The sequence below is a fragment of the Bubalus bubalis genome, chromosome 11 (genome assembly GCF_019923935.1).
Source record: "Bubalus bubalis isolate 160015118507 breed Murrah chromosome 11, NDDB_SH_1, whole genome shotgun sequence".
NCBI classification, from domain to species: domain Eukaryota; kingdom Metazoa; phylum Chordata; class Mammalia; order Artiodactyla; family Bovidae; genus Bubalus; species Bubalus bubalis.
In genome coordinates this window covers 32207541-32235206 of record NC_059167.1, presented here as the reverse complement: position 1 = coordinate 32235206, position 27666 = coordinate 32207541, and the positions used below count along the sequence as shown (strand labels likewise).

At 39.4% G+C, this 27666-nt stretch overlaps 1 protein-coding gene across 19 annotated transcripts in view; it reads left to right on the top strand.

Annotated features, from left to right (window-relative positions):
* Positions 1–27666, top strand: part of LOC112587813 (potassium channel subfamily K member 16) — a 377120-nt gene that overhangs the window by 198352 nt on the left and 151102 nt on the right. The gene's annotated exons all lie outside the window — the stretch shown is intronic.

Genomic DNA, 27666 nt, shown 5'->3' with positions numbered 1-27666 from the left:
TTTTCTCCCATTCTGTAGGTTTTTTCATTTTATCAATGATTTCCTTTACTATGTAAAAGCTTTTAATTATGTTGAAATATGTTCCCTCTATATTAATTTTGATGAGAATTTTTATTATAAATGGAGGTTGAATTTTGTTAGTTGTTTTTTATGCATTTATTGAGATGATCATGCAATTTTATTCTTCCTTTTGTTAATGTGTATTACATTGATTGATTTGTGAATGTTGAATTATCCTTGTTTTGCTGGAAAAAGTCCACTTGATCATGGTGTTATGACCCTTTTGATATATTGTTGGATTTAGTTTGCTCAGATTTTGTTGAGGATTTTTGCATATATGTTCATCAAAGATATTGACCTGTAATTTTCCTTTTTGGTAGTGCCTTTTTCTGGTTTAGGTAACAGGGTAATGGTGACTTTGTAGAATGAGCTTGGGAGTGTCATGTCCTCTTGAATTTTTTGGAGTAGTTTGAGAAGAATAAGTTTTGGTTTTTCTTTATGCATTTGGTAGAATCTCCCTGTGAAGTTGTCTGGTCCTGGACTTTTGTTTACTGGAAATTTTTTCTTACAAATTCAATTTCACCACTAGTGATTCACCTGTTCATATTGTCTGTTTCTTCTTGATTCAATCTTGGCAGATAGTGTGTTTCTAGAAATTTGTTCATTTCTTCTAGATTGTCCAGCTTGTTGGCATATAGCTGTTCATAGTGTTTTCTTATGATTTTTTGTTTCTCTGTGGTATTGGTTCTGATTTCTCTTGTTTCATTTCCTCTTTTGTTTATTTGGGTCTTGTCTTCATGGTGAGACTGGCTAAAGGTTTATCAATCTTGTTTATCTTTTTAAAAAATCCACTATTGATTTCATTGATCTTTTCTGTTGCTTTTTCATCTCTATTTTATTTATTTCATCTCTGATCTTTATTATTTCCTTCCTTCTGCTGACTCTGGGCTTTTTTTTCTTCTTCTTTTTTCTTTTATTAAGTCCTTTAGATGGTAGGTTAGGCTGTTTGAGATTTTTCTTGTGTCTTGATGGGCTTCCCAGGTAGCTCAGTGGTTAAAAAAAAAAAAAAAAATCCTCCTGCCAATCCAGGAGATTCAAGACATGCAGGTTGGATCCCTGTCCGTGGGTTGGGAAGATCCCTTGGAGTAGGAAATAGCAACCCACTCCAGTATTCTTGCCTGGAGAATTCCATGGACAGAGGAACTTAGTGAGCTACCGTCCATGGGTTTACAAAGAATCAGACACAACTGAGTGACTGAGCACACACGCACGCTTGTTTCTTAAGGAAGGTCTCTATTGGTATAAACTTCTCTCTTAGAACTGCTTTTTTTGTATCCCATAGATGCTGGAAAGTTGTATTTCCATTTTCATTTGTCTTGACATATTTTCTAATTTCTTCTTTGGTTTCTTCATTGACTGATTGGTTTTTTTAGGAGCATGTTATTTAATCTCCCTGTGTTTGTTCTTTTCCCATTTTTCTTTCTGTGATAGATTTATAGATTCATATCATTGCAGTTGGGAAAATGCTTGATACAATTTCTATCCTCTTAAATTTGTTGAGACTTGTTTTGTTTTGTGACCTAACCTCCATTGATGCATCCTGGAGAATGTTCCATGTTCACTTGAAAAAAAAAAGTTTGTTATGCTGTTTATGGATATAATGTCCTATAGATATCTATTAAGTCCAACTGATCTACTGCTTCATTTAAATTCATTTTTATCTGAATGATCTGTCCATAGATGTAAGTGGGATGTTAAAGTCCCTTACTATTATTGTATTGTTATCAATTTCCCACTTATGTCTTTTATTATTTACTTTATATATTTAAGTGTGCCTATATTGGATGCATCTATATTAACAAGTGTACTTCTTGTTGTACTGACCCCCTTAATCATTATATAATGCCGTTCTTTGTCTTTTATTGTAGACTTTGTTTTAAAGTCTATTTTGTCTAACATGAATATTGCTACCTCCATGTTCTTGTTGTTTCTATTTGCATGAAATAGCTCTATTTCCTCACTTTCAATCTGTCTTTAGTGATCAAGTGAATCTTGTAAGCAGCATATTGAAGAGTCTTGGTTTTTGTCCAATCAGTTACCTCATGTCTTTTGACTGAAGTATTTAGTCCATTTGCACTTAATTATTGATAGGAATGTACTTATTGCCATTTTAAAACTTGTTTCTAGTTGTTTTTGTAGTTCTCTCTTCATTTCTTCTTTTTGTTTCTTCCCTTGTGGTTTAATGATTTTCTTTAGTAGTATGTTTGTGTTCCTTTCTTTTTAGTCTTTGTGTATCTAGTATCGGTTTTTGATTTGTGTTTGCCATGTGGTTGGTATACTTTGACCTATAACTGTATACTTGTTTTAAACTGGTAGTCGTTTATGTCTAAGCACATTCTAAAAGATCTACATTTTTTTACTCTCATCCTCAACATTTTGTGTTTTGATGTCTTATATTATTTGTTGTTGTTCAGTCGTTCAGTCATGTCCAACTCTTTGCGATCCCATGGACTGCAGCAGTCTGGACTTCCCTGTCCATCACCAACTCCCAGAGCTTGCTCAAACTCATGTCCGTTGAGTTGGTGATGCCATCCAACCATCTCATCCTATGTTGACCCTTCTCCTCCTGCCTTCAATCTTTCCCAGCATCAGGGTCTTTTCCAATGAGTCGGCTTTTAGCATCAGGTGGCCAAAGTATTGGAGCTTCAGCTTCAGCATCAGTCCCTCCAATGAATATTCAGGATATTCATTTTATTTTTTATACCTTTGTGCTTATCCGTTAACTGTTTGTTGTATTTATATTTGCTTTTACAACTTTTTGTATTTTAATCCTTGTACCAGCTTATTTAAGTGGTTGATCCTTAGTCCTTAGTATATATTTGCCTTTCCTAGTGGAATTTTCTCTTTCCTATAGATTACTTCTTTTCCACTTAGAGAAGATGTTTCTTATAGGGTAAGTTTATATTTAATGATCTCTTTAGTGTTTGTTGTCTGAGAAGTTTTTCGTCTCTTCTTCTATTCTGAATTTTAATCTTGCTGGGTATAGTAACCTAGGTTGCAGGTTTTTCCCTTTCAGCACTTTGAATATATTGTATTACACATTTATGGCCTGCAAAGTTTCTACAGAAAAATAAGCTGATAGCCTTTATGGGGGTTCTCATGTATTTGACTCTCTTTTTTTTTTCTCTTATTACCTTTAGGATTCTCTCTTTATCTTAAAGTTTTGCTATTTTAATTATGACATGTTTTGGTGTGAGTCTGTTTGGGTTCATCTTGTTCACTCTGTGCTCCCTGTCCCTGGATATCCATTTCTTTCTTCAGATTTGGAAAGTTTTCAGCCATAATTTCCTCAAATACATTTTCAGTCTCCTTCTCTCTCTCTTCTCCTTCTGGGACCCCTATAATGTAAATGTTGGTATACTTAATGTTATCACAGAGATCTCTTAAATTGTTCTCATTTTTAAAATGTGTTTTTCATTTTGCTGTTCTGAATGGGTAATTTCCATTATTCTAGCTTCCAGATCACTTCTGCATTCTTCTGTTGCACTTAGTCATAAGGGATGACCTTATATGAGAGTGTCCCTGTACAGAATGCAGGTGCCCAGTGTCTTTTGTGGAAGAGCTGTGTTTGATATGGATACACATACCATTTTTCCTCAGGGTGCACTGGCAGTTTTCGCCTTGGTAAGAGATGGAGCTGGAAATGCAGGGGCTAGAGCTGGCACTAGGTATGAGGCAGGAACTCCCCTCTGCTCAGTGGCCAGCGTTGCCTTATCAGGGGTGGGGTCTGTTTCCAAGTTGCTGGAGCAGAAGCCCTGAGAGTTGAGCCTGAGCTAACTCTGTTCCCTTTAAGTGTGTGCTTTTCCCCACTTCCCAGAGAATTCGGACCATTGCTCCAGAGACAGGAAATACTGAAGCAAGTAGGGCCCATGTGGACTTTTAGCTTGGGTTGGCCACAGACAGAGTTCTGATGCACTGCCTCTGAAGGCCAGTACTCCACGCAGATGCAGCCTCAAAGTGCAAGTCCCTTTTGTCCCTTTTAGCTGGTCACTGCCCTCACCTCTGCTGCCCTCCCTTTATGGAATTGCTCCTCAGGGCAGGGGATCACAGGAACCTGGGAGTCATAGAGAGGACCTCTCTATACCCTGCCTCATGGGCAAGCCTGCATGTATGTGCTTCTCACAAGGAAAGTCCAGGCTTCCCACAGCCTTTTGGTTAATCCCAGCCATCCTCCAACTAGCGAAGGCGACTCATCTCCCCTCCACAAGACCCTAGTCCTGGAGTGTCCAACATGTGGCTGGAACCATCACTCCCCAGGGCAGATGTCACTTGTGGAGTTTCTCTTTTCCTCTGAATCCTCCTGGGGCACTGGTTGTAACCCAATCGTTGTTATTTCCTTTCTGATTACTTGTGTGTCTTTCTTTCAGCCTTGGTTGTACAGGAGTCCTTTTGTCAGTTGATAGTTAGTTTTCAGTGAGAATTATTCCACACGTGGATGTATTTTTGATGTGTTTGTGGAGGAGATGAGTGCCACATCCTCATTCTACCATCTTGATCCAACCACCTAACATTCTCATTTTATAGATGAATAGACTGGGCATGGCGGAGGAAGAAATGGCAACCCATTCCAGTATTTTTTCCAGGAGAACCCCATGGACAGAAGGGCCTGAAGGGCTACAGTACAAACCTGCAAAGGGTCACACACAACTTAGCAACTGAACAAAAACAACAAGACTGGGCACGGAAGCATTAAGTAACTTGCCCAAGGTTACTTAATTGCTAGACCTGCAGACCCTGGGTGGTTTTAAACCAGTACACCATTTTGCTTTCCACTAAGTAAATAATAAAAAAGGAAAAGTTCCTCCTACACTGCAGCCTCATTTGCCAGATTCCTTGTTGGGTACCTGGTTCTTTTATGTATGCATCATCGTATAAAGCATTCTTGTAAAATAGGGTAACTTAATATGCATGATGTCCTGACTTTATTGCTATACACCATGTAAAGGATTTCTCCAAGTCAGCACAGATAGAATCATTACGTTCTTTATAGTAGTTGCTCAGGATATCGACATTCCATAATTTATTTAGCAATCCTTTACTGATGGGCATTTAGGATGTGACCTCAAATTGTTCATATGTTTCCTCTTTCCTCTAGGAGCTGTTGTTAGTTCTCATTATTTCATTGTGACCCTCGTTTTAGTCTTCTCTCATTTTTCATTAAAGGCAGGATCCTGGACATTCTCAGTTGTCTTATGAGAACCTGCCAGTGAGTCTGTTAGACCCAGGCCTCCTTTCCCTTCAAAAACAAGGCAGCTCATTTTCGAAGTTGTATTTGTTCAATAAATTATTTGAGGGCTGTCCTTTCTTTTATTAATTCTCAAACATTAGCCTACATCCTTATGTGCATTTTTATTTTGCCTTTAAAATAGTTCCTCGGAAGATATTCTATGTTCTAGCTGCATTTTCTCTTTCAGTGCTATTTGGTGGGGTTTTTTTTTTATTGTTTGAAGTTATCATAAATAATTAATCCTCATCATGGAGATTTATTGACTCTTCCTGATGAGCAGGCTTTATGTTAAAAGCTTCATATTTATCATTTCATTTCATTCCTCATAACAGCCCAGGCTAGAGATGGTAACATAGGATAAAAATCTCCCTTTCTTCCTGTTTACACATAAAGAAAAACTGAGGCACAGAGAGTTAGGGAAGTTCCATAAAAAAGAAAGAAGAAAAGCAATTTGGCTTAAGCTGTGGGGTTGGGACAAAAACCCCATGGGACTAAACTTTTAAACCCAGCCTCCTAACTTTGGTGAGTTGTCTCTCTTTTAAGTTAACACTACTTTCTCTGCTTTTTGAACACTGAACTGTTCATTAGAAGAAATCTCACTCTTTCTTTATCTCCCTTCCTTCTCTCATTACCTTGACTATTTCTCAAACATTTCTCATTTGTTCATTTATTTGTTTTTTGGCTTCAATTTGCATCCTTTTCCCCTTTCTTCATGTCTTTCATTAGCCATTACCACAGCTGGGAGCATTTATGTATTTTTTAGAAAGACTTTGGCTTTCTTCCTTCCTTTGCGTTTTCTTTGTATCATTTTTAAAACATGTCCCACCATTCTCTTATCCTTTCCAAAGCCAGAAGATCTTTCATCAGCTTGACCATTCCTCTTACATATTTATTTCTTCTTGTTTGAAGAAAATTTGATCTCCTGCCATCTACCTCTGTAAAGTATCCCTCATTTTGGTAAATTATTTTCAGTTATTTCCTTATCATTAATAAAGTAGCTCTATTTCTTTCATAGCTCTTAAGCTTTCCTGGCGCAGTTCCTTTAGGGAGACTGTTAGCATGTGGGCTAAACAAGTGACTTTTAAGATTTTGTCTTTTTATTGAGGGATTCTAAATGTCTGTATTTTTGAGTCACTTTAATTTACTTCTGATACTATCACCTATTCCAAAGTCTCATCTGAAATTACTTCTTGCTGCCTCTGCTCTTAAAGTTACTTGTAGGAAATGGAAGTCAGTACTCTTCTTTCTTCCGCTTTCCAGTTCATCCTTATGATCACACATATTCTCACACAAGTCTTATCTTTTAAGCTTCCAGACTGTATATTTAAAAAGAGAAAAAAAAGAAAGAAACCTAACCTCCAATCTCATTCTATGTTGACCAGAATAATGAAGCTCTTTTTTTTAGGACTTTCATTTACAATACACTTTCTTATTTATATTTAGCCCTGCTTTCTCATCCTAACATTTATGTGACTGGGAGGCTATGTGAGACACTGGAAAAGATCAAAGCTTTGGAGAAAGACAGAAATGGTTTTGAACCTGGCTCTGCCATTTACTATCCTATGTGACCCTTAATAAAATACTGAATGTTAGCCTATTTTTTTTTCCTATTAGTGGGAAGAAAATGTACGCTGTGGTCTTTGTAAGGATGAACGGAAATGAAATAAAAAATGCAAGCACAATACATGGCTTTGGCAGATGCTCCGTAAATGGGAACTGCTGTTGTTAGTGTTGTCCTGATTATATGTTATTAATGGCCTTCTGGATTTACATTCTGTAACTCAGACTTCATTTGTTCCTTTAGGTTGTTCTTTGCATTTTCTTTGTCCTTTGCCCCTTCTTTGATTCTTTGCATCTTACCTTCCACTTGTCAGGTTTTATTTCACTTTAAAATACTCACTTTATTGAGGTATTATTAGCATGCAAAAGCCTGTGCATATTTAGCGTATATGGCTTGATAAGTTTGGAGATTAGTATACACTCATGAAAACATCCCCAGAATCTAGGCTATAAACATATCCATTACCTCCAAGTTTCCTCCCCCTTTGTGAATAATTATTATTCTACAATAAGAACACTTACCACGAGACCTACACTCGTAGCAAATTTTCTATTTTCCTTCTTTCCATGATCATATGATTTTTTCCTGCCTTTGTCCTTTTATAACTTTTTGGGGATGCTTTTTTTTTCCCTTGTCCGTTTCCTCCTTTGTGAACATGTTCTTTTTACCATCTGGGAGTAGCAGTTCTATAGTCCTATGCATGGACATGGAAGCAGAGCCTTGTTTTGATTGAAGCTCTGAACACCTTCCTTATAGCTTATTTATTTATTTCTTTACATCAGAGTATTCTTTAATTTCCCTTTTGATTTCTTATTTTAGATTAAGAAGTCCACTTTTTAAGGATTATTTGAAGTCCAGTTTTTATTTCCAAACATATTTTTTTTTAACAATCAAAATTTTTTATCTGATTATCTTTTTTTTGTTTGTTTTATTTCTGTCATACATCAACATGAATTAACCATGGGTGTACATGTGTCCCCTCCATCTTGAATCTCTGTCCCATCTCCTGCCCATTCCCACCCCTCTAGGTTATTATAGAGCCCCAGTTTGAGTTCACTGAGTGATACAGAAAATTCCCTTTGACTATCTATTTACATATGTTAGTGTATATGCTTCCATGCTACTCTCTCCCATCATCTCACCCTCTCCCTCTTCTTCCCCACGCCTGTTCTCTATGTCTGTGTCTCCATTGCTGCTCTGTGAACAGGTTCATCAGCACCATCCTTCTAGATTCTATATAAATGCATTAATATATGACAGTTGTTTTTTTCTTTCTGACTTACTTCACTTTGTATAATAGGCTCTTGGTTCATCCACCTCATTAGAATTGACTCAAATGTGTTCTTTTTTATGACCGAGTAGTACTCCATTGTATATATGTGCCATAGCTTCTTTATCCATTCATGTGTCAGTGGGTATCTAGGTTTCTTTCATGTCCTAATTATTGTAAATAGTACTTCAATGAACATTGGGGTATATGTGTCTTCAGTTTTGGTTTCTTCAGGGTATATGCCTAAAAGTGATATTGCTGGGTCATATGGTGGTTTTATTCCTAGCTATTTAAGGAATCCCCATACTGTCTTCCATAATGGCTGTATCAATTTATATTTCCACCAGCTGTGCAAGAGGGTTTCCTTTTCTCCACACCCTTTCTAGCACTTGCTGTTTGTGGATTTTTTGATTATGGCCATTCTGACCCACATGAGTTGATATTTGATTTGCATTTCTCTAATAATGAGTGATGTTGAGCATCTCTTCATGTGTTTATTAGCCATCTGTATGTCTTCTTTGGAGAAATGTCTGTTTAGGTCTTTTGTCCACTTTTTGATTGGGTTGTTTGTTTTTCTGGTATTGAGTTGTATGAGCTACTTGTATATTTTGGAAATTAATCCTTTGTCAGTTGTTTTATTTGCTATTATTTTAGAGGTCCTGAGACAGAGCAGCTAGCTAAGCTGCACTCTAATTCCTGACCCATGGAAACTGTGAAATAATACATGTTTTAAGTTACTCAGTTTGGGGGGTAGTTTGTTATGCAGCAATGTGTAGCTGATACATCAAAAGGGAGGAAATGGAATATATATCAGGATAAATATAAAATATTCTTCCTCTTATTTTTTTACAAATCTTTACAAGAAAATTGAATGTGTAAGGCAAGCATAGCAAGAGTGGATTGTGATTTTATACCAGATTAAAAAATGAAATGTATGGAAGTTTTGTATTTTTGGTGGTCTGGGGACAAGGCTGGGTGTGAAGAAGGGTGGGCTTACAGAAGAGTATGAGGAAAGTTTGAGAATGATGGGTATGTTCATTATCATGATCTACAGTGATGGTTTCAGAGGAGTATGCTAATGTCAAATCTCATCAGTTTTTTACCCTCTAAACATCAACAACCTCAGATATGAGGATGATATACTCTAATGGCAAAGAACAAAAAGGAACTAAAGAGCCACTTGATGAGAGTGAAGGAGGAGAGTAAAAGAGCTGACTTAAAACTAAATATTAAAAAACTAAGATCATGGCATCTGGCCCCATTACTTCATGCAAATAAAAGGGGAAAAGGCAGAAGTAGTGACAGATTTCCTCTTCTTGGGCTTTAAAATCACTGTGGACGGTGCCTGCAGCCATGAAATCAGAAGGCAATTGCTTCTTGTCAGGAAAGTGATGACAAACCTAGACAGTGTGTTGAAAAGCAGAGACGTTACTCTGCTGACAAAGGTCCATATACTCAGGGCTATGGTCTTCCCAGTGGTCGCGTGCGGTTGTGACAGCTGGACCATAAAGAAGGAAGAGTGTCGAAGAACTGATGCCTTTGAACTATGGTGCTGAAGACTCCTGAGAATCCGTTGGACAGTAAGGAGATCAAACTAGTCAATCTTAAGGGAAATCAACCCTGAATACTCGTTGGAAGGACTGATGCTGAAACTCCACTATTTTGGTCATCTGATGTGAACAGCTGACTCATTGGGAAAATCCCTGATACTGGGAAAGATTCAAGCAGAAGGAGATAGGGCATCAGAGGATGAGATGGCTGGATGGCATCAATGATGCCATGGGCATGAACTTAGGTGAACTTCTGGAGATGGTGAGGGACAGGGAGGCCTGGCGTGCTGCAGTCCATGGGGTCACAAAGAGTTGGACATGACTGGGTAGCTGAAAAACAGCAACAGCATTGGAATGACCTCAGTGTGATTTATTCAAAACTCACCAAGTTTTCAAGAGAATTGTTCTAGTGAAATCATCACTAGCTTGGCTTAACGAGTCAGAAAAAGAGACTTCCCTGGTTGCCCAGTGGCTAAGACACCATGTTCCAAATGCAGGATGCCTGAGAAGTTCCAGCATGGCACAACTAAAAGATCCCATGTGCTGCAACAAGGATTGAAGATCCCGAAGCTAAGACCCATTGCAGCCAAATAAACAAATAAATGTTTATATAAAAAGAGATAGAAACAGTACAAAAAAAGAGGCTTGATGTTAATGGAGATCTTGCGAGGGTGAATGTATTTTGCATATGAGAGGAATGTAGTAAATAATTTGTGGCCAGAGAGCAGACATCCTGAAGGTTTAAAAAATGACCCAGTGGTTATTTGATATATTCTCCACTGAGAGATATGTACAGCCCTTTGCCCCCTCCTTTTGAATCTGTGGACTCCAGCTGTTGGACCAGTAAAATATGACATGTGCCAGTCTTTGCGCATAAGCCTTAAGAAATGGACAGCTCTTACTTGCTGTCCGTAGAGGTTCTTGCTCTTGGAAACCAGCCACATCAGTTTGAAGAAGCCTCCAAAGCCTATGGAAAGGCCTACCAACTGCGGACCTCAGCCCCAGGATTTGTGATGCTGGCTGAGCCCCCCGATAGTAGTCAGTATTAATTTGTCATCTTGTAAATGGATCCACCAGCCCCACATTGAGCCACCCCGGCTAATGTCATGAGGAACATCTCTGAGCTGTCCCTTCCAAGTCCTGCCAAATGCCAGATTCAAAATTAAAGATAAAAAAAGACATGTGTTAAGTTATTAAATTTTGGAGTGATTTGTTACATAGGAGTAGATAACTGGAATGTCCCATTTTGTAGACGAGAAAATTGAGATACTGAGAGATTAAATCACATGCCCGAGGCCACATAGCCAGCAAGTAACAAACCCTTATGCTGTTGTCTAGGCTTTTATTCCATATGTTCCAGAGCTTCTCTTGTGTCAGTGGCCTTCTTCACCAAGTGGTATCCAGTTGTTATTTTTTCCTCTTTCTGGAGTCAGCCTGTGGAGAAGAATGTACTTGTATGTATGTGTACACCAACATTCTGGTTTATAGATCTCTGGGACACTGGACCCAGTCCCAGGGCTTTTGAACCTGCAAGGCTGAAGACCAGACCCTACAGCTGGCTGGATGAGCACATCAGCACATGCAAAGGTTGCACACTGAGGCTGGTGGCCAGTGCCTTCTCTGGTACACAGGATGGCAGGTCTTCAGTCAACTGTTCAGTTCAGTTCAGTTGCTCAGTCATGTCCGACTCTGCGACTCCATGAACTGCAGCATGTCCAGGCTTCACTGTCCATCACCAGCTCCCAGAGCTTACTCAGACTCATGTCCATTGCATCGGTGAAGCCATCCAACCATCTCATCCTCTGTTGTTCCCTTCTCCTCCCACCTTCAATCTTTCCCAGCATCAGGGTCTTTTCAAATGAGTCAGTTCTTCGCATCAGGTGGCCAAAGTATTGGAGTTTCAGCTTCAGCATCAGTCCTTCCAATGAATATTCAGGACTGACTTCCTTTAGGGTGGACTGGTTGGATCTCCTTGCAGTCCAAGGGACTCTCAAGAGTCTTCTCCAACACCACAGTTCAAAAGCATCAATTCTTCGGCACTCAGCTTTCTTTATAGTCCAACTCTCACATCCATACATGACTACTGGAAAAGCCATAGCCTTGACTAGACGGACCTTTGTTGGCAAAGTAATGTCTCTGCTTTTTAATATGCTGTCTAGGTTGGTTATAACTTTTCTTCCAAGGAGCAAGTGTCTTTTAATTTCATGGCTCCAGTCATCATCTGCAGTGATTTTGGAGCCCAGAAAAATAAAGTCTGTCACTGTTTCCACTGTTTCCCCATCTATTTGCCATGAAGTGATGGGACCGGATGCCATGACCTTAGTTTTCTGGATGTTGAGTTTTAAGCCAACTTTTTCACTCTCTTCTTTCACTTTCATCGAGTCTCTTTACTTCTTCTTCCATTTCTGTCATAAGGGTGGTGTCATCTGCATATCTGAGGTTACTGATATTTCCCCTGGCAATCTTGATTCCAATTTGTGCTTCATCCAACCCAGCATTTCGCATGATGTACTCTGCATATAAGTTAAATAAGCAGGGTGACAATGTACAGCCTTGATGTACTCCTTTCTGATTTGGAACCAGTCTGTTGTTCCATGTTTGGTTCTGTTGCTTCCTGGCCTGCATACAGATTTCTCAGGAGGCAGGTCAGGTGGTCTGGTATTCCCATCTCTTTCAGAATTTACCACAGTTTGTTGTGATCCATACAGTCAAAGGCTTTGGTATAGTCAATAAAACAGACATAGATATTTATCCAGAACTCTCTTGCTTTTTTGATGATGCAATGGATGTTGGCAATTTGATCTCTGGTTCCTCTGCCTTTTCTAAATCCAGCTTGAACATCTGGAAGTTCATGGTTCACGTACTGTTGAAGCCTAGCTTGGAGAATTTTGAGCATTACTTTGCTAGCGTGTGAGATGAGTACAATTGTGCAGTAGTTTGAACATTCTTTGGCATTGCCTTTCTTTAGGATTGGGTGAAAACTGACCTTTTCCAGTCCAGTGACCACTGCCGAGTTTTCAAATTTGCTGGCATATTGAGTGCAGCACTTTCACAGCATCATCTTTGAGGATTTGAAATAGCTCAACTGGAATTCCATCACCTCCACTAGCTTTGTTCATAGCAATGCTTCCTAAGGCCCACTTCACTTTGCATTCCGGAATGTCTAGTTCTAGGTGAGTGATTACACCATCATGGTTATCTGGGTCATGAAGATCTCTTTTGTATAGTTATTCTGTGTATTCTTGACACCTCTTCTTAGTCTCTTCTGCTTCTGTTAGGTCCATACCATTTCTGTCCTTTATCGAGCCCATCTTTGCATGAAATGTTTCCTTGGTATCTCTAATTTTCTTGAAGAGATCTCTACTCTTTTCCATTTTGTTGTTTTCCTCTATTTCTTTGCATTGATCACTGAGGAAGGCTTTCTCATCTCTCCTTGCTATTCTTTGGAACTCTGCTTTCAAATGGTTATATCTTTCCGTTTCTCCTTTGCCTTTCATTTATTTTCTTTTCACAGCTATTTGTAAGGTCACCTCAGACAACCATTTTGCCTTTTTTCATTTCTTTTTCTTGGGGGTGGTCTTGATCACTGCCTCCTGTACAATGTCATGAACCTCTGTCCATAGTTCTTCACATACTCTGTCTATCAGATCTAATCCCTTGATTCAATTGGTCACTTCCACTGTATAATCGTAAGGGATTTGATTTAGTCAACTGTACTCCATTATAAAATAACAATTAAAAAAAATCCTCACTTCTACAATTCATATTCATGCATCTCCTTTTTGTTTCCTGAATTCTGTAGTTCTTGCAATTTTTTCCCCCTTGCTTTTATGAGTTTCTTGTTATTCCACCTGTTTCATTCTCTGATCCCTCTACTCTTCACTTCCAAATGCTAAATTCATGTTCTCTACTTTTCTCATTTTTTCCAGAAGCCTCTTCTCTGCCTTATTTTACAGCCTCTGAAGCCTTCTCTAAATTCATCTTGGCAGATGTTGCTGGCTCAGTTGTTCATTTATGTTAAGTGGCCCAGCTGTCTAGGCCTCATCTCATTTTGTTGTGAATTGGACCGTTTGCATAAATATGTTTTAGTTTTATTCTTGCAAATATTGTGTAACATTCTATTTTTAAAAAGATGCAAACCTAGGACTTATTCTCTTAAAATACCTAACTAGATTTTTATGTAGATTGCCCTATCTTTTGGCTTTATCCATTAATCAGTTGACCTACTTACCCATCCATCCATCCATCCATTTTCCATTCTTTCTTCTACCATTTCTTTAACTGTTTCATCATACCCTTCCTATTTCTGATTGAAAAGTTCATCATGGGGATTTAATCCCACCCCTCTTGCAATACTTTTTTCTCATGTGTATTTGCCACATACACATTTCAAATGTGTTGTTACTTTCCCCGCAACTGTTAAAGCTTCACAATGTCCTTTTACCTGAGCACAAATTGCTTGTGTTCATAATCGTCTTTGAAGAACTAGATCTTCAGCCTTGGCCTGCTAAACAGAATTGCCACAAAAATTATTTTTGTAAACTCAGTCTTTTTCTCTGAAATAGGCTTAAAGTAATCTAGTTATGTTGATGATTTGGAGTTCTTCTACTTCCTGGAATTTACATAATTACAGATGACACCCCTTGAGTCCATCCTGATTCCATTAATAACCAGAGTTCCTACCTCACTCTCTCTTTCTGGGGAACTGCTCTCATCAATGTTGAGTGAATTTACACTGCAAATCTCCTCTCAAAAGCCTTCCTGCTGTCCTCCCTTTACTGATCTGGCTTGCCTTTTCTTATCTTCTACTGGGAGACAAAATTGACCAACAGCCTATTCTGCTTGGCTTCTTCCTGGGCTACTCTGCCCTTCTTCTTTTTATTTTATTTTATTTTTTTAAAGATATATATATATATAAATATATATATATATATACACACACACATTCGGAGAAGGCAATGGCACCCCACTCCAGTACTCTTGCCTGGAAAATCCCATGGACGGAGGAGCCTGGTAGGCTCCAGTCCATGGGGTCGCTAAGAGTCAGGCACGACTTCACTTTCACTTTACACTTTCATGCATTGGAGAAGGAAATGGCAACCCACTCCAGTATTCTTGCATGGAGAATCCCAGGGATGGGGGAGCCTGGTGGGCTGGCGTCTATGGGGTCGCACAGAGTCGGACACAACTGAAGCGACTTAGCAGCAGCAGCAGCAGCAGCATTGCCTTGAGATAAATGCAATCAACTTATTATATTATTAAGTACAACTAGTTTTTCTCTGTCTTTCAGAGCCATTAAAATATTTTTTAAAAGATAAAAGTAGAATATTTTGAAGTTATGAGTGACTCCATGTCAAAAATCTTTGAATAGCATTTCCATTTGAATAAGCATATTTTGATTCTGTGTGATGGTTGGATAAAAGAGGATGAATAACTTTTGTGAATTTTGACTTGTAGAAGATAATATTTTATTTTTTCATTCATGGTAAATTTTTAAGGGAAAAAGGAGAATATTTTTCTTTCCAGTGAAAGCTATATAGCTTTTTTATTCATAATATAATTTTATATTGACTAACCCACTGAAACAGTGGATGTTCTCTTAGAAAGAATGTATAAAATTCTTTCACAAAAGAAAGGGAATATTGCCATAAATGACATCACTGAGAAAGAAACACCTGGAGAGCAATTCATCCTTTGTGATCCCTGGAGACTGGGCATATGCTTAAGTGTAAAATTGGGAGGCCTGAGAGCACTCATTTCCTGGAAGCTGAGAAGTGGCTTCAGTCTTCTGTGTTGACAACAAAGCCAGAATCAATAGGCTGTTTTATTAATTTATTGTAGGTTGAGTTGCTTTTGCCTCCGGGCATTCCTGTGTTCAACTGGAGTTTTTGCCAAAAAAGCCAGGACTCGCTTAATCTCTTCTTTCCTCATTAAATTCACAGCTTTGGTTAGTCACAGATCTTGCAGATTTTGGCTGTGTCTCTTCTCCCCAGTTTTGTCTCAGCACCATATGGCTTTTGACAAAGTCAGGTCACAGGTCCAACCTAAACAGTTTAGGATTATCAAAAGCCCAGGTCACTGAGGAAATAACCCTAGTGTGTCCCTGCAGGTCTGGCAGCTGGGAGTGGAAATAGGGCACGGCAGGCAGTACAGTGCGGGATGCAGGCCCTGTGAAAGTGGGAAGGAATATTTGTGGATGTGGGGGCTGAGGGGGGATTCAAAGACAAGATGTATCTGATTCTGAGCAATATTTTCCAAGTCTATGAAAAACACTTTGCTCGCATTCATTTCTTTCTAAGGATAAGGAACTTTCACCTGGATTTAGAAGAAATGGGGATTCAGAGTCTGGTTTCAATTAGCATGTTTTAGAATACATAGGGAGTGTTTTCCATACTGTTTCCATAGCTAACATTTGATGTTCGGGGCATCACTGTATCATATATGTGCGGACGTGGGAATGTGAATGTCAAAATCCTCAGGGTTGGGCTGGAGGTGGTTGCTGTTTGCCTGCACTGGGTTTCTGTGTTCCACACTTCAGCCAAATGTGCACTATTTGGGGCTTGCAATTTCCTTCCAGGCAAGATTTAGGAATGTCTAACATAAGGAGAAGCGGGGAGAGGAGTAAAGTGGAAGGAGCCAAATATCCTCCTGCCCCACACATCAAATGTCACTTGACTCCATAAGACCTAGAGAACCAGAGCAGGCTGCCAACTTTCCTACCAAGATCCACAACAAATTGTGAATCCTGAGCCAAGATGAATCTAATGTCGGATGGAAACCAAAAAGGCCAGATGCATCTTTTTCTGGTCTTCTTGTTGAAGAGACCAGTGATATATACATCCAGGGCGTGATTTCATGAACTAGCAGAAGATGTGGCCTTAAGTTTATATCAATATGAGAGTCATAAAAGCCAGAAGCAGACAAAGCCAGCAAATAAAAGCAATTTTGTTTTTTAAATCCACTGATGAATTTGAAGTTCAGAAAGGAAAATCCGCTATAAGTGCTATTGTTTTGAGTCACTGTTAGTTTTCAGTAAAGTTATGATAATTAACCAGACTACCCTCCTAACAAGTTGATGAGTGGACCTCAATTATGTATGCTCTTCTTTTAAAGGTATGGAAACTGATGAGTAAAGGGGTTGGCTTTCCCAAGGTTACCTTTAAAGGTCAAGCCTCAAGCAAGTCATTCAGTTCAGGCTATTCTCTGCTTAGAAACCCGCAGGGGCTCACTTCTCTCCTGGACTGCACTAGCCTGACAACATCTGGCTCTAAGCCACTTTTCTAATTGGATTTTCCACTTTTAACTCTTCCTTTTCTCTCCAAGTTCTGTGTATCTAAGTCATGTTGGTTTATTCACTCTTCTCCCAGGTACTAAGAATTCTTTGGATCATGGATTCTGCTCATGTTTTCCTTCTGGAATTGAAATGTTCTACAGAGGATAAGATGGTTAGATGGCATCACCAGCTCAATGGACATGAGTCTAAGCAAATTCCAGAGGATAGTGAAAGACAGGGAAGCCTGCACAAATAGTCAGACATGACTTGGTGAATGAACCAACAACAAGCTTCCTGTTAGGAACCAGATCAAGTGTCCTGACTTCCACAGAGCTTTCCCTTATTGGCCCATCCAGTCTAAATTCCTAGCACAGTGGGTCAGAGCATGGGCTTGGGCTAGACAAGCCCAGATTCAAGTTCTTTCTCCCTTACCAACTACCTATATGACCTGAGTTTCTCTGTCCCTCATCTGTAAAAAGGATAATATATTTATAACCAACAAATAATATTAATAATCTTGGGATGAACTCAACAAATATCAGTTTTATGAAATTAAATTCTAGGAATAGAAAGGAAATTTAAATCATCAAAGTAGCTAGATATATTTCTTTTTAGCCTATTCCAGAGAAAAAAAGAAATTAGGCCTATTAAAATAATTTGTAGCAATTTCATTTAATTTCATTTGTTCATTGACTTACTAACCATTTATTGACTAGCTGGTGTATGCCAGGTATAGTACTAGGAATCTGTATGTAGCAGTGAATAACATACATAACTGATTCTTTCATGGGGTTTATAGTTTAGTACTCTTGCCTGGGAAATCTCATGAGCAGAGGAGCCTGGTAGGCTACAGTCTACAGTCCACGGGGTCACTAAGAGTAGGGCACTACTGAGCGACTTCACTTTCACTTTTCACTTTCATGCACTGGAGAAGGAAATGGAACCCACTCCAGTGTTCTTGCCTGGAGAATTCCAGGGACGGAGGAGCCTGGTGGGCTGCCATCTATGGGTTCTCACAGAGTCAGACACGACTGAAGCAACTTAGCAGCAACAGCAGCATAGTTTAGTTAGGAGGCCAGACAGTGAATAAAGTATCAATTATTATGCAAGAGAAAAGTAGAATATTGGAAAATAACAAAAAGAGGAGCTGAATATCTTGGATTCAAGTTATGAAAATAGCCTCCTTACTGGCCTTTCTGTCTCTGTTGTTACTACTACTCCTTTAGAGATACATTGGAGCCAGAGTGATCCTTCTCAAGATAAATCTATAATACTTATAATACTCTTCCCTTATTCAAATCCTTCCATAGTTTCCTAGTACTCGTGCAAAGCTTTATTTAAATGGGACATGGCACAAGTTTCATCTGCTTTTCTCAGACAAGTTATCTTTTCCCATTTTTCATCTGGTGGACCTGACTGGCACAAGAGAATAATTGCCTGTCCTTGGGGGCTTAAGGGTACCATCCGAAGCTTTCCACGGTAAGTTCTAAATTGCATTGAAAACCCCTGAAGAGTTAGGCAGATTTTACAGTCCACTCCACAATATCTGAGTTGTTTTTTTTTTTTAATAGGAAAATAGTGTCATGGGTTTTCATACCTGCTGTTCAGTAAACTATGCTTCTAAGGCTGGAAGTGTTGTTGTTCACTCACTAAGTCATGTCCAACTCTTTGCAATCGCATGGACTGTAACATGCCAGGCTCCTCTGTCTTCCAGAGTTTGCTCAAATTCATGTCCATTGAGTTGGAGATGCTACCTAACCACCTCATCCTCTGTCATCCCATTCTCATTTGATGGCTTCCATCTTGCCAAGCATCAGGATCTTTTCCAATGAGTTAGCTCTTCGCATCAAGCTGGAAGTACTCCTCAGCATATCCTCCTAGGGCTTGAGATTGAGAGAAAGGGATAAAGTTGGAACTCGTAGCATGAAAGATGGTGGACTTCATGGGTTGATCTCTATTGTTGTTTCCCTGCCTCTGCTCCCCTGACTCCCATTATGAACCAGCCTGCCTGACTTCATGATGTTCTTCCCTGCAGTGCTCCTCTCTGTGAGTTCACCTGTACAGTCTGATGCCTCCAATGCCCCTCCTCTCCTTTTCTACTTGACAAATTCCAACTTACCCTAGAGACTCAGACTCCCAGAAAACTGAAATCTAAGCTTTCTGCAGCATTCTCAGGCCAAGTTAAATGCTTCGGTCTTCATGATGCTATTGTACCTTCTTCACATCTATAGTATCACACTCAGCTTGCTGCCTTAGTGATTTGGTTACACATTCTCCTTCTCCATTGATGAGGAGCCTTTGGAAACCAAGGGATGTGCATCTTTGTGTCTCCAGTTTCTAACCAGTGCTTGAATACATAGAAGTAATGATAATATCTGGCATCATTGAGCTTTTAGGTCCCAGATATTGTTTCACCCAAGTAAATTAAAAAAATATATCACTTAATTGACATGGAATTCCTGTAGTGTATTATCTCCATTTTATACATGAGAAAACTGAGGTACTAAAGGAAAAATAACTTGTGTAAGATCGCACAGTCCTGCATTGGCAGGTGGGTTCTTTACCACTGAGCCACCACAGAAGCCCCTCATTGTCGTTACTGATGTTAATAGAGCAAAGCAATGATGTAAACTGCAAACAAAAATTTATATTTGACTCTGGGATATTGATTTTAAAAAGGAAAGATACTTTGAATCACTGTCAGTAAAAGGGTAAATTTGTTTAAATTTTCTGGAAAGGATTTTGAAAATATGTATCTGAAGCCTACAAATGTATATACCCTTGGATCTGGCAATTCCACTTGTAGGAATTTATCTCAAGTAAATAATAAGCATGTGGGGATTTAGATTCAAGAATCTTCAATAAAGTATTTATATGAGCAACTCAGAGTCTAACAACAGAGAATTTTTAAAAAAATATTATGATTTAATCATATAAGATGGGCTATCAAATACTAAATAACAGCAAAGTTGGATATTATGGGCAATATATTAGATTTATAAAAATGGTAGATTTAGTATAATTCATTTTTCTTAAAAAATAGAAAAAATCTGGAAAATCATATACTAAATGCTATCTTTGTGGAGTAGAATTTCTAAGGTTTTAAATTTTATTTCAGTTTATCTGTATTTTCAAATTTTCTACATAAGCCAAGTATAATTTTTATTTATGACATCTTAAATTTCAAGACTAAAAAAATCCCCCAAATTGACAGCAGTTGGCTCTGTCCTGTGTACTCAGTGATCACTTGCCTTGGTACTGCTTGCTCTGCCATTGTTTGGTACATTGGAGTGTCTGCAATTAGCAGAGAGATGAACTCGGCAGCCCTGGGCTTTCATGAGATGGTGAACAGGCACTTACTCTGCTCTCTAGGGTACAAAATGATGTGGGGTAAATCTGTAGTAATTACTCAAAGCCTTGCCAACAAAGGGTTGGAACCTTGCCACATGTATCTGCATCATACAGTTTTCCTTTTTGAATACTATAATTTTATTTAATCTTAAAAAACAAATTCTTCTTCTTCTAAAACTGTTCAGGGCTGGTCCATATTGGTTTAAAGAGTTGGACAACATGCATGTTGGTTCTTCAATGTCATCATTTATAAAAGAAATTCTCAGAATTGTCAGTCCAGTAAAGGAAAATAAGCACTAATGTGTGGCGTCAGAAAAAGAGACAAGGGCTCAAACAAAAGAACTGTGTAGGATGGCATGTTCCAAAGACCCCTGAAATAGCCTATGTCAATGGTACAATCACCTTTTAAAAAGTGAAATCTTTCTCAATCTGGAATCAAAAGCTTTTTTCCCAATCAGCAAAAACTTCTCAAGCACCAGCTTTGCGCCAAACACTGACAAGTAACAGAGCAAATAGATGATGACTGTTACCTTAACCCAGGGAGAGGGATGAATGAATTTACTAGTGTGCTTGAGGGCATCTGAAAAATAACAGATACGTTGGGATTAGATAAAGGTGATGTTAGGCTTTGGCTTTAGTAAGACCAGGGTTTTTCTGCCTCTGTGTCATATGATTTTGAAAAAGTTCCTAAACTTCTCTAAACCTCAGAATGATGACAATAATGACATTTACTTAACTGGTATGGTGTTGGGGAAGACCAGAGGAGACTATGTGCGCAAACTGTATTTTGGTTTGTGCTCAACAAATATTAGCTATTAGTAAAATTATTTTATATTTTTTGTACGTACGGTCCACCCTTTTCCCCATGAGAGCTCTGCATCAATAAAGTGACAAATTTCAGGTAAGAGTCTCCCTAGCTGATAGCTACTAGCCCAAAGGGACCTCTTTCTGCTGCTGCTTGCTCTTTCTTCCGCTTAACAGGTTTCCAAAGAAGCCAATGAGTGCTTCCCTCACAAATAGGCAAAGACAAGGGCATGTTTTTGTTTGGGGCACAAAACTGATGAGAGACAACTGTTTTGAGGTCCCAGAAAAGTCATGTTCTAGTAAAGAGGAACAGGACATGACCACCTGGGAATGGAAGAGGTGTCAGTGGGCACTTGAGGCCCGTGTAATTTTGAAAATGTACTGCCTTTTCATTCTTCTGTATAAGCCTACCAAAGCAAGAGTCACAAATGGAAACTGCTTGTTTATGAATGAGAATGTTCCCTGAAGAACATTTGGTTTCCAGCTCACATGAAACTTTTAAAAGCTATGCATTTATTATTTAAACAGGATGGCAAATATAGGTCTTCTGTTTTTACAGCAGGTGTAATGAAGGACATTATGACATTAAAGTGCTCCAAAACCGGCTGAGGTGGTCACCCAAAAGGAGGTCGTTCCTTCAGGAAATAAAATTGAATGACTTCAGCTGCACCATTTTGTTTCTCTCTCAGAAGCACTTGTGTTTCAGTCGGAGAGAGAAACGCAGTCTGTGGGTGACCTTTTAGTAAGTCCAGCCACCACAAAGTAGATGGGTGCCCTCATTTGTCACTTAAGTGAATAGTCCAGGGCTCGTTTAGAGTACAAGTAAGTTTCTGACAGTGGGGTAGAATGTCAGACACAGTCTCATGGTCTGCATTTTAGCCTCCGCTTAAAGACTGCCCTGCTGCGAGAGGGCAGTTGTCCTATGCGTATCATAAGCCCAACTGCAGAATATCTCTGCCTAGAGCATTTTGTACCTCATAGGAAAATGTCACGTCCTCCACCTACATACTTTACATAGCAATGCCCGGAATAAAGAACATTTAAAATGTCCCAAAGTCAGATCACAGTTTGTGAAGTTAAGTATTTACTAGTTCAGTTAAATTGAAGAACTCTTAAGTTTTAGCCAGAGACCCAAGTTATGGAAGCTTAGTCAAGCAGTATTTCACCACAGTGAAAAGTGCTGGATTTGTGTAAGAAATTCCCTTACAGATCTCATTGGTTGTCACTTAAAAGGGATAGTGTGAATAATCTTCTCTCAGCCTGACCAGCTTCCTTGTCATCTCAGCAGTTGGATATGGGATGAATGCAGGGACTAGTTGCCACAGCAACAGCATCTTCCAGGAAAGGTGATGAGAGAAATCATTTCTCTCTGAATGCTAATAGGTTGTCACTTTCATCTTAAACTGGCTGTTTCCCACTGTTTTCCTGATTGCCATGAAGCCAGGGAGATTATTTACAGATTAAGGCTGCTACTTGATCTGATCATCTATGTCCTAATTTATGCTGTATCTTTCAGGAGAAGAAAAAAAATAATAGAAGCAAATGATAAGGGTTATGTTTTCAGAAATTTAAGGCTTATGACATTTATTCCAGAGAAGTAAGATTTTTCTATAGTGCCTAGAAATCATTCTTTAAGCAAAAATCATCTAGTGTTGAATGGGATACAGTCATTTTGTGAAAGTTACCAACCCTGCAGAGGCTGGCTCTGCTTGCCTGCTCTGAGCTTGGAGCCAGAAACCAGAGGTAGCCCTCTCACTAAAGGCAGAGTGAGGTTGTGAAGGAGCTCATCCTATGACAAAATGTACACACGAGGCTACTTTTTAAATCCTGGAAATCACTTGGAACAAAATAATTTTTTTTTTATCATTTGCTTGAAAACACAAAGTTAAAGACATATTCACTAACAGAACTAAGGAATTATGCAAGTTTCTCCCTCTTTATGACTATTGTTGAGTAAACTGTGATTGTGTAATGCAATAAGGAGTTAATGGCAGCGTGGATCACTCATTTCTTAGAGCATAGAAATGATTATTGGGAAAGCATGAGATGAATTAAATACAGTGTCCAGTTCTCTGGATTAGCTAGGGTTGAGCCCTAGGTCTGTTGTATACTCTCTGAGTCTCAATTTCCATATTGGAAAAATCAGGAAAAGAACAGTCCAGTGTTAAAGGGTGCTGATTAAATCACATGAAACAATACATGGGAATTGCTTAGCACAGTGCTCGGCATATGGTGGCTACAAAAGAATTATACATTATTATTACTATTTGCTGGACATGAAAGATCTCTGATGCCCTTGTACTTTAGGTAAATATACTGTCTAAAGCCGGAGAAGGCAATGGCACCCGACTCCAGTACTCTTGCCTGGAAAATCGCTTGGACAGAGGAGCCTGGTAGGCTGCAGTCCATGGGGTCGCGAAGAGTCGGATATGACCGAGAGACTTCACTTTCACTTTTCACTTTCATGCATTCGAGAAGGAAATGGCAACCCACTCCAGTGTTCTTGCCTGGAGAATCCCAGGGACGGGGGAGCCTGGTGGACTGCCGTCCATTGGGTCACACAGAGTCGGACACGACTGAAGCGACTTAGCAGCAGCAGCAGCACTGTCTAAAGCACAGAATTATGAAGAGGTGCTTAGCAGTTTCTACCCCAAATATTAGGGTCCATCAGACTGCAGGAATACCTGACCAACCCCTATATTCTGTCCTGTGAATGGCTTGCAAACAAGATTAGATTGATACAAGTATGCTTTAAGTAAAATTTGACTTTGAATACTTAGCATTCACTAAAAACAATGTTGGAGCATTTTTAAAGACATCAAAGAATGTCTATGACACACTGCTAAGTTAAAAAAGAGGGTTACAAGACTATATATAGCATGGTCCCATTTTAGGGGGATGGAGAAAAATACATGAAAGGAATATTTATACATATAATACATGTACTTCTATGTGCAAATATTTATGCACACATATACAGACATAATCACTGGAAGAATATTCTCAAAAATTTTAATAACTATTTCTGAGTCTTAGAATCATGAGTGATTTTTTAAAGTTTTTATCTTTTATGTATTGTATTTCCTACAATGAAATGTACTGCTTTTGTAGTTAAAAAATAGTCACTCTAGAAATGAAACTGGAACTGACCCTAAAATGTGAGTTAAGCAGAACTTCCTTGTCTTTCCTATTATGATACCATGCCTGTGGCTGGAGAACAGAAGCAGAAATCCCTGTGGGGCTGGCACACTCGCTGGTGCCTCGTTAGAATTACCCCTTATGTTCTGGGAACACTGAAGTCAACTGCTTCTGCTCTTGGGCTTAGGGCCCAGGAAGACTGAGACACAGGTGTCACCTTGTCATCCCGAGGTCTTCCTCAAATGTTTCCTCTTTGAACAGAGCCCCAGTTAATCTATTTATGCTGATTTCTCTATACGACAGCTGTTGAGTCTTGGCCCTTCCTGACTGCTCACATGATTGTGATTGCCCAATTCTGAGCCCAGGGAAGTCTCTCCCCCCTGAATCTGCAGCCTGTGAGGATGGAGCTGCGAAGTTAGCAGGAAAGGGTCTCCTTTCCTCTCACCTTTGGGTCTGTGTGGTTTTCAGTGGAGACTAGATGAGCTTCCTTAAGGAGAAGTAATGCATTAGACTCAGAGGCACACTTGGACATAACAAGAGGTTATCTGTCCAAAGTGGCACCCTGGGCTCCCTGTGCTGAAATCCAATTACTTTCTACTCATGACCTACATCTCACTCACCATGAAGCTCTGTGAAACTGCAGCCTGTGGCTCAGAGGGAATTTCTATGTTGCCTTTGTGAAGGTCGGCAAACCTGAAGTTGTGAACTCAGAAGTCTGCTAATGAGACTGAGTGCTTAGAGAAAATAACCTGACCCACTGCCTCCAGTTTACAAATGATTACCAATTATCTTCTCTCATATTGAGCCTGTGGCTCAGCAGTGAAGAATCTGCCTGCCAATGCAGGAGACTTGGGAGATGTGGCTTTGATCCCTGGGTCATGAAGATCCCCCGGAGAAGGAAATGGCAACCCACTCCAGTATTCTTGCTTGAGAAATCCCATGGACAGAGAAGCCTGATGGGCTACAGTCTACGAGGTTACAAAGAGTCAGACATGAGTCTTCGAGTGACTAAACAACAATAACTACAACACAAGCAACAGTAATAATAAAAATGACAATAAAGTTAACAACATTTTTTAGTATCTTTATTATGTGCTTTGTATTTTCATTTACAGGTGAGGAAACTGAAGCATAGAGTGGTTGTGGACTCTACCCAATGTTCGGGTGCTTTGAGGCACACATCCAATTTGGCTGATCAAAGGGGTTGCCTTTTTAGGCAACTGAGTCCCTCAGTTATATTCTGTATCAGTGAGATTACTGGGTGTGACTCTCAATTAGATGATCCACTTCTATGCAGTGTTTTTCTTTTCTTGCCTATTAGCTCAACTGATAGACCCACATGCTGAGTGATTAGTTTTATGTTCAAGAGACTCTGTAGGAGTTATTTTTTTACTTGCCAGATAATCACTTTGAAAATTTCCCCCAAGTTAATCTCCAATTAGAACATATTCAAGTTGATGATGATCTCTTTTGAGACTGATCTTCGTGCTTTTGAAACAGCTGATAAATGTTCTTTCATCTGGTGGCAGTTACTAATAGTCATCCTAAGCTTTCCCTTTCCCATGTACCCCCTCCCAGCTATCCCTTGGCATTGCCTGTGATAATATCTCTTGGGTGTATGATGATCATTTCTATTATTACCTCCAACTCCAAGGATAGTAGTTCCTGAGAAGTGGAATCTGGGAGTTCTTGAAGTGACTAATACATTTCTTATAACTTCTTTTTCTTGTCTGATCTTAATTTATAAGTCAGTAAGGCCATCCCAGTTACTGGGTGCTTTTGGGTTTGGTGGAGATAAAACTATGGGGAAATAATTAAAGTTCTTTTTTTTTTTTTAAGTGAAAGAGATGATGGTTCATTTGAAATGTGATAATGATAGAGGATGCCATTTAAATTGTTCTGCAAAAATAGGCCCATGTGTCCTAATATATGAAACACTTTGATTAAGAGCCTTAAGGAAAAATTTGGCATGTGCTGTATTAACAAAAGCAAACTTCACTTGCATCTGCCAGCAACAGAAAGGCAGATTCTTGTGGTAATATCTCTGAGTTATAAGCAATGTCATAATAACACTTGTAATTTACAATGTCACTGGCTAAAATAGGAAACAATTATAGCGAATCGTATCATTAATATTTTAAGAAACTGAAATCTAATGTTGCTAAATCAAATTCCTTTGATTCCACAGGGCGCTGAGCATCAGATTGCACTGTGCTCTGAGCATGTCCTCATTAAGCCTGCTGTCTATTGCATTTTTATTGTTCCCCTGGGAGGCTTATTGAGTTAATGCTGCTAGTAAGAAATAGTGTTTTTCCACCCTCCCTGATAACTGGCCTCCCAGATAGGTCTGTAGCCAATGAGCATGCTAGATTAGGTTATGACTATTTGTCTTTGGCACCTTTGTGAACAGTGAAGGCTATTAGAAATCAGTGTAAAGTATGGTGTAGCTATAAAAAAAAAAGGTGTCAAGTCAGTGTGGGTCAGTGTGAGCTTCCCAGGTAACCCAGGGGTAAAGAATCCACCTGCAATGTTCAAACCCTGTGTCCTAAAGATCCCCTGGAGAAGGAAATGGCTACCCACTTCAGTATTCTTGCCTGGGAAATCACATGGACAGCGGGGCCTAGCAGGCTACGGTCCATAGGGTCACAAAAGAGCCGGACATGACTTAGTGAATAAACAACAACAAGAGCAAAAAATGTAAATATCTAAATAACCTCATTGTAATGAGGAATGCTACCATACATCCAGGATGAGAGTACTACAAGACAAAAAAGGCAGTAGCGTTAATGTTTTAGGTTGATGTTCTGTGTACATCGTGCCTTCATCACTACCATCACTGTCGTTTACTATTGATCTGCTCAGTTCAGTTCAGTCGCTCAGTCATGTCTGACTCTTTGCGACCCCATGAATTGCAGCATGCCAGGCCTCACTGTCCATCACCAACTCCTGGAGTTCACTCAAACTCACATCCATCGAGTCGGTGATGCCATCCAGCAATGCAGGAGACCCCAGTTCAATTCCTGGCTCGGGAAGATCCTCTGGAGAAGGGATAGGCTATCCACTCCAATATTCTTGGGCTTCCCTGGTGGCTCAGATAGTAAAGAATCTGCCTGCAATGCAGGGAACCTGGGTTCGATCCCTGGGTTGGGCAGATCTCCTGGAGGAGGGCATGGCAACCCACTCCAGTATTTTTGCCTGGAGAATCCCCATGGACAGAGGAGCCTGGCAGGCTACAGTCCATGGGATCACTAAGAGTTGGACATGACTGAGTGACTAAGCACTACACACTGAGCATCCATTGTGAGCTAGGCACTAGCAAATTATTGTACTTGCATTATTTGATTTTATCCTTACCAAACCTTATAATCTAATTTTATTGGCCCCATTTTACTGGTAAGAGAACTGAAATTCCTGGTTGTTTATAGACTATGC